The following is an 8,300-nucleotide window of genomic DNA, read 5'->3' on the forward strand; positions in this document are numbered from 1 at the left end:
GCCCGGCTATTATAAGCTCTAATCTAGAAGTGTCACAAGAATACAAGCTCGTCAAGGTTCTGAAGAAGCACAAAAGTGCAATGGGATGGGCGATAGAAGACTTGAAGGGGATTAGCCCTACGGTTTGTATGCATAAAATTCTCATGGAGGATGGTCACAAACCAGTGGTGCAACCCCAAAGAAGAATAAATCCCGCAATGAAGGAAGTGGTTAGGAAAGAGGTTGTTAAACTATTAGATGCTGAGTTAATTTATCCCATATCCGATAGCTCTTCGGTGAGTCCTGTTCATGTGGTTCCGAAGAAAGGAGGGACTATCGTTATAAGGAATGAGAAAAATGAGTTACTCCCTACAAGGACGGTCACGGGGTGGCGTGTTTGCATCGATTACTGAAGGTTGAATTTGGCGACAAGAAAGGATCACTTTCCTTTACCATTCATCGATCAGATATTGGAAAGGTTGGCTGGTCATGAGTACTATTGTTTCCTTGATGGATACTCTGGATATAATCAGATAGCGGTTGCACCAGAAGATCAAGAGAAGACAGCTTTTACTTGCCCCTATGGTATTTTTGCTTACAGAAAAATGTCATTCGGGTTATGTAATGCACCAGCCACATTTCAAAGATGCATGACTTCTATTTTGCGGGCATGCTCGAAAAGCATATGGAGGTCTTCATGGATGACTTCTCAGTATTTGGTTTCTCTTTTTATAATTGTTTAACTAACCTTTCCCTTGTGCTAGAAAGATGCCAACAGACCAACTTGATTCTCAACTGGGAGAAGTGCCACTTCATGGTGCGAAAAGGCATAGTCTTGGGTCATAAAATTTCTCACAAAGGAATAGAATTGGACCAAGCCAAGATCGAGGTAATAGAAAAGCTACCCCCTCCAATGAACGAAAAAGGTATAAGAAGTTTCTTAGGGCATGCGGGTTTCTATCGCAGGTTCATAAGAGACTTTTCTAAGATAGCTAAACCTTTAACTACCTTGTTGGTTAAGGACAAAACTTTCATTTTTGATAAAGAGTGTGTCATTGCATTTGAAACTATAATAAATAAATTGGTGACGACACCAATTGTCATTGCCCCATATTGGTATCTACCTTTTGAGATCATGTGTGATGCGAGTGACATTGCAGTGGGAGCAGTTCTTGGGTAACGTAGAGATAAACTGTTGCATGTCATATATTATGCTAGTCACATTTTGAACCTTGCACAGATGAACTATGCGACTACCGAGAAGGAGTTGCTAGTGGTGGTTTATGCCTTTGATAAATTCAGGCAATATCTGTTGGGTTCTAGCGTCATTGTTTATACTGACCATGTTGCTTTGAAGTATTTATTTGATAAGCATGACTCTAAGCCAAGACTGTTGAGATGGATCCTACTCCTCCAAGAGTTCGATGTGGAAATTCGTGACAAAAGAGGGTGTGAAAATACTGTGGCAGATCACCTCTCTCGGATGTCCCCTATAGAGGAGAATGAGGAAAATCGTCCAATAAAGGATGAGTTTGTTGATGAATACATCATTGCTGTTATTGGAATGCCATGGTTCGAAGACTACGCGAACTATCTAGTAGGCGAGGTGATCCCTAGTGAATTTGACTCTAACAGAAAGAAAAAGTTTGTGCATGATTGTAGGTTTTACTTGTGGGATGACCCATTCTTGTACAAGAAAGGAGTAGACGGGTTGGTCAGAAGATGTGTTCCCGAAGAAGAACAAAGAGATATCCTGAAAGCATGTCATGAGTCTGACTATGGTGGACACTTTAGCGGTGATAGAACCGCAACCAAAGTCCTCTAGTCAGGCTTATACTGGCCTACACTTTTTAAAGATGCTCAGCAAGTAATCAAAGAGTGCGATAAGTGTCAAAGGATGGGAAACATCTCGAAAAGAAATCAGATGCCGCAAAACCCCGTGTTGGAAGTTGAACTCTTCGATGTTTGGGGTATTGACTTTATGGGACCATTTCCACCTTCATTTGGAAAGACTTACATTTTGGTGGCGGTGGATTATGTATCCAAGTGGGTAGAAGCAGTTGCTCTACCAACAAATGATGCAAAAGTGGTAGTCAAGTTTCTAAAGGAAAATATATTTGTCAAGTTTGGAGTGCCAAGATCTCTAATAAGTGATGAAGGAACTCATTTCTTAAATCACCTAATGGAGAAGCTACTCTTGAAGTATAATGTAAAACATCCTATAGCCACTCCGTACCATCCGCAAAAAAATGGTCAAGTTGTAGTGTCGAATAGCCAGCTGAAACAAATTCTGGAGAAGACGGTCAACTCATCTCGCAAAGATTGGGCAAGTAAGCTTGCTGATGCGCTTTGGGCATACCGAACTGCTTTCAAAACACCGATTGGTATGTCCCCTTATCAATGGGTATATGGTAAGGCAAGTCACTTACCCTTAGAATTTGAACACAAAGCTTTGTGGGCTTCAAAATTCCTTAATTTGGATATTTCAAAAGCGGGAGAATCTCGAATACTTCAACTCCATGAGTTAGAAGTATTTAGGAACCGAGCATATGAAAATGCCAAGATCTACAAAGATCAAGTAAAGAAATGGCATGATAGAAGGATCCAAAGGAAGGAATTTTGGGAAGGACAAATGGTACTATTGTTTAATTCGAGGATGAAGTTGTTCTCGGGAAAATTGAGATCGAAATGGTCAGGTTTGTTTATGGTACACAAGGTATATCCCCATGGAGCAATCGAAATGAAAAATCCATCCAATGGGGACATTTTTAAAGTGAAGGGCCAAATATTGAAGCCTTACAATATGGAGCAAGAAGTTGGCCAAATTGTTGTTTTTCATCTTGTCTGATAAGATGAACAACCGTCGAGTCAAGCGACATTAAACGAAGCGCTACGTGGGCGGCAACTCACGCTTTTGTGTCTAACTATTTTCTTTATTTGGTTGTGTGTTATTTACTTGTAGGTGTGAACAATGTTTGCTAGAGGAGCCAAAAATTTCCTGCGCAAAAAGTCCCTGGAAAAATCGGAAGCAGAAGCCCGACACATGCTCGAGAAAGCAATGAAAGAAAAAGAGAAATCAGGGGCCTGACACGGGTGCCTGTGTCAGGAAGTGATCAGAGGAGGGAGTTTTCCAGGGGCCTGACACGGGTGCCCGTGTCAGGTGACATGGCCCGTGTCAGGTGACATGGCCCGTGTCAGCCCCTACATGAACAAGTTGTAACATGGAAGAACACGGCCTGTGTCAAGGAGGTCATTTGCGCTGACACGGTCGCCCGTGTCAGCAAGCACAGTGGGAAATTTTTCAAATTTTTTTACCGTTGGCAATTGGGCCCACCACCGAATTTCCCCCACTAAATCCATTTTATCACCCATTCACTCCTCATTAACCTCTTCTCTTACCTATTCTCTCTTCTTCATCTCTCTTTCTCTCAAAAAATACCTAAAAACCTCCATTTTTTTCTCACATAAAGCTCCATACTTTCCCCTCATAACTCCATCACATCTCCATCTGTCTTCACAAAAGTTCTTCCATTTTCCATTCTCTACCTCCCTACGGTAATCTTTTTGCCTAATCTCTCTTTTCAATTTCAACTTTCATTTTGTTGTGTGCAGGTAAGAAAATGTCTCGCCGAATAGACAAAAGCAAAAATGTGGCGGAATCATCTTGGCCACGTCAAAGGGCGAGAAGAACTCCGAATGACCATGACATTGTGTTTGAAAACTTGGAGCACCAAAAGAGGTATGCAGTTCATCTTAAAATAAAATTAACCCCCACTAGATACATGTGTAATGGCACTTTGCAGGAATTGGGATTGCAAGCTGAGGTTCACCGAATGTTCCACACCTTAGGTATGTTGGAATTCATGCAGTTAGAAGCGCCAACTTTTGCGTGCATTACTCTTGAATTCTTGAGCACCATTGAATTTAAGCTGAAAAATAGGTGGAATGGAACGAAGAAAGATACTACGGTACTTTGCATTTTCGTTTATTTAATACTGATATGGAATTGTCTGTGGAGGAGTTAGGGAGTATCCTAAAACACCCAATCGTACGCCCTGGAACGGTGCCCGATACTTTTGTTCCGGCGGAATTCTGGACCGCTATAACAGGTAATACTAAATATGTTTCCAAAGGGGCAAAAGCAACGGGTATCCATAAGCCTTGTTTCAGGTACGTGCAGAAGGCTTTGGCGTACACCATGTTTGGTCACGGAGATAGCACCGGTGTTGCCACCCAATGGGAGTTGTTCTTTCTGTACAGTATGGCAACACAAACTCCTATCAACGTAGCAGCATTTGCAGTTGACTACTAGGTAGAGTTGGTCGTGCTACTTCAGGCAAGATTTCGGTTGGCGGAATGATAACACAGATTGCCAACCATTTTGGATTTGGTGATGCGCTTGCTGACTCTCCACAGTTGCCGGGTAAAAATAAACTGGACATGGCCGCGTTGATTCAACAAGGCATGATTGAGGTAAAACAAGATTACTATTCTCTTATTTTCCAAAAAGTCCATGTTCTTGCTTTACCCGCTTATGATTTCATCAGTATTACTAACAAAGCGAACTGGCTTTATGAGTGTCCCGACCTGGATGAGGGGGACGAAGATTTTCTTGATTCTTTGCCTGCAGATGAACATATGGAGGCTGCACCGAGCACTAAGGAGTCATTTTACCAGCAACCGCAAGAACCGACTCAAGCTTCAGGGTCCTACTCCATGCCACAAGACCAATGGGTTGGATTCAAGATGAGATCGGTCACCTTCGCATGGAGCAATCTAGGCAAGGTGAGGAGCTCACCAGGTTCGGAGTCGAACAACACCGTCAAGGGACAGTTTTGGATGAGATGAATGCGATGATGCAACGCATGATGTTGCATTCTCCGTACCCCCCACCTCCTCAGTAAACATTGTGAGTACCCCTCTTATCTTGACAATAAACATTGCGGACAATGTTTGGTTCAAGTGTGGGGGGGTTTTAATTGTTTTGTATTTTATTTTTAGTTATGTTTGTTTGTTTTGTTACTTTGTTTTGTCTTTGTGTGTCCGTTTTATTTCTTTAAGTTACAGGAAAAGTGGATTCTACTGGATAAATGATGGACTAGTGACCAGTGAGGGAAAGATGCAACCCCAGATTTGCTCCTGAGGCAACTTGGAAGGTGATACAGCTGAGAAAGAAAATGTTGGACGCAACTTGGCCACTCTAGACCGAAAGAGGGGAAGGTAAACCCAAGCTGAAAAAGAAGTTGTTTGTCATAAAGAGTGGTTTGGAGTCTGCAAGCTTATCCAACATGGTGAGATTTCAACATAACCAAACACAAAAGAGCGTATTCAGGTATGACTTTATCTCTCTAATTTTGCGTAAGTTCTACTGATACAGCACAATACAAAGACGCACACTGAGGCACGTTGTTTGTTTTCACCCTTTTAGCCTTTCTAGCCATCCATAATGTTGTATTTGTCCGTTGTTAACCCCGTTGAGCCTGTATCCCCTTGTTTGTGTAAACCGTCATGTTAACCACAAGCCAAACACTTCCTTCCTTCGCTCGGCATGACTGTTGTAGTGTAAAATTCGTGCAAAAAGATAAGTTTGGGGTGGTGATCCTTAGAAGAAATTTTGAAAAAGGGCAAGTGCAACAAAAAGAAAAGAAAAAGTGCATAGAAACATCCGCTTCTACCGAAAAAAAAAGAGAGAAAAGAAATGAAAAATAGAAATGAAGTATAAGCACTTGCCTAAGTCAAAGACTCATGCATTAATGTGATACTCAAAAGAAAAAATTGAGTGAAAAAGAGTCAAGTTGGACAATACCCCATAAAATAATTTGTGCACAAAGAAAAACAACAACATGAATGCCGAGTTCTAAACCTTTTTCATCCATTTTCTTGTCTACCCCCACCGTACCTAAGCCCCGTTACAACCCGGAAGACCTCTAAAAGTGTGTGAATTTGGTTTGTGTAGTTAGCGTAGAATCCATTCAAAAATTAAGAGTTGATATTTCATACCTTGATATCATGAGTGCTAAACACTTTAATCCCGAGAGATTTGATGAGTAGTGTGAAGAAGTTTCCAGGTGAAGGAACACTCTGATATGATAATGCAGTGGATAGTTCGAATGGGTGAACCAGAAGCTTAATCGGGAAGGAGGAAGATAAGTTGCGAATAGCATCAACTATGTTGTGGAAAGAAGAAAGTCCATGGTTGACCTTTGTGTCGTCTCTTACATCACTTAAGGACAAGCAATGAGATAAGTTTGGGGTTGTGATCGGTCACCATTTGCACTTAGTTTTCATCATCCATCCAACATGAATCTTCAAGAATCGGTAACATTAAGTTTATCGCATTTTATAAATTTCTGCTTATTTTGTGTTGCATTAGTAGTTCATCTCTTTTTGTCGCATTTTATGCATTTCCGTGGTAGTACTATTTGGTTTCCAAGTCTAACAATAGGCCCGAAATATGCGTACCAGAAGAATGGAAGTCAAGGACATCGTGCAAAGCGAGAAAAGGCAAAAACAAGGGGCTGGCACAGGTGCCCGTGTCAGTTGACACGACCCATGTCAGCATGTGCAGAAGAGAGATGTTGAAATCCAGAAACCAAGGGGCTGAAACGGGTGCCCGTGTCAGCAGACACGGCCCGTGTCAGCAAGGGATGAGGATTTAAGATTGACAGAGAGCCAAAACGGGCGCCCGTGTCACCAGACACGGCCCGTGTCGGCCAATTCGCCCTGTTTTCTGATTTTTACTGTTTTGATCCCTATGTACGTCCGGAGGGCAGTCTGGGTATTTCATGATGTTTTTAGTTGATTGGAAACTATTTAGTATGCATTTTGGTAAAGAGAGAGGGACTTTTTGGATCGTAGAAGAAAAAGACAGAAAGGAGAAGCGAGCTTCAAAGGTGTTTAGAGGAAAAGAGATCTTCAAGATCGAAAGAGATTGAAGATCAACCTTCATCAACAACAAATTGTAATGTCTCTATTTTGTAATTTACTGTCTTTGAATATTATGAGAAGCTAAACCCCCCAATGCTAGGGGGTGTCCCTGAATTGCTACTGATGAATACTTTTTCTATATTTTTATGATCATCGACGTTTTCTTAATTCAAATTTTTATACAAAGTTCTTAATGCCTTATTTTATCAGACAAATGGAATTTGGATCTCTGGTTAAGGTTTAGGTCGGACAAACCACCTTATCGCTTGTTGTGTAATAATACTTCGGTTTAATCACTTAGGAATAAGGATCAAACCGTAGTAGCCGTTAAGTCTTGATCAATTGCTTATTTCGTAACGTCAATTTGAATAACTAAGGAATTGGGATTGAAGTTGACTGTTAATTATTTTCGGCTAAGGGATTAGAGAAAACAACTCTTGAGAATCGGTTTTGAATAATTACAACGTAGATGTTATATAATATGGAAGGAGTGTAGTACAAAGCAATTCATACATCTTGCCTTAGCATGCTTTCTCATATCGTTTAACAGCTTTTTATATGCTTTATATAATTTATTCTCGTTCTTATTATTTTGAAAACAATCATCAAACCCCCTATGATCTTTTGTTCAATAGAATTATTGTAAAGATTTGTACTTCTTACGCAGTCCTCGAGATCGATACTCGGGAGAATTCCCATTTTATTACTACATCGGTGCAAATAGTACACTTGCTATTTTACCGGTCAGGGAGAGATTTTGAAATTAAAGAAGTGGGGAAGAGATGAAAAGACTAATCCTAAGCATAAATTTTAAAGTTGAGAGTTGAAAAGATCTGATGAATGGGCTGCAATAAATAATACACAAATAGCAACAAATAATTCACAAATAGCAAGTTAAAGAGCAAGGCATCAAATAAAGATAGTCACATCCAAGCTTAGCAACTCCATGATCTTCTTTAAAATTTCCCATGTGTCAGATAAATTCAAAGATGGCATAAGTCATAGGTTCAAAATAACAGCTTCACAATGATCATGTTGCAGATGAACTCAAATGGATCTTCAAAGTTGTATCAGATGAATGTTCTTCACAAGTACTTGGTTACATGAAAATTGGCATTGTCTAAGTCCTTTACATAGGGAGTGTTGCCTAAATTCTAAGTCCAATAGTCTCATATCAAACCAACAGTCCACACAAGATGCTTTTTAGGGTTTTTTGTTCTTATTATGTACATTAAGGTCAAAAGACCACACAATCAAACAAGTATATACAGACACAATATATCACAAAATATGGTCCAAATGGATAAATTGAAAATGACATTAAAGTAAACAACTTGAATGTATGAGTAATGGCAAATGAATAAGGCTTAAGAATTAAAGTGCATTAAAAGTAA

The sequence above is a fragment of the Lathyrus oleraceus genome, chromosome 6 (assembly GCF_024323335.1).
Source record: "Lathyrus oleraceus cultivar Zhongwan6 chromosome 6, CAAS_Psat_ZW6_1.0, whole genome shotgun sequence".
In the NCBI taxonomy this organism is placed as follows: domain Eukaryota; kingdom Viridiplantae; phylum Streptophyta; class Magnoliopsida; order Fabales; family Fabaceae; genus Lathyrus; species Lathyrus oleraceus.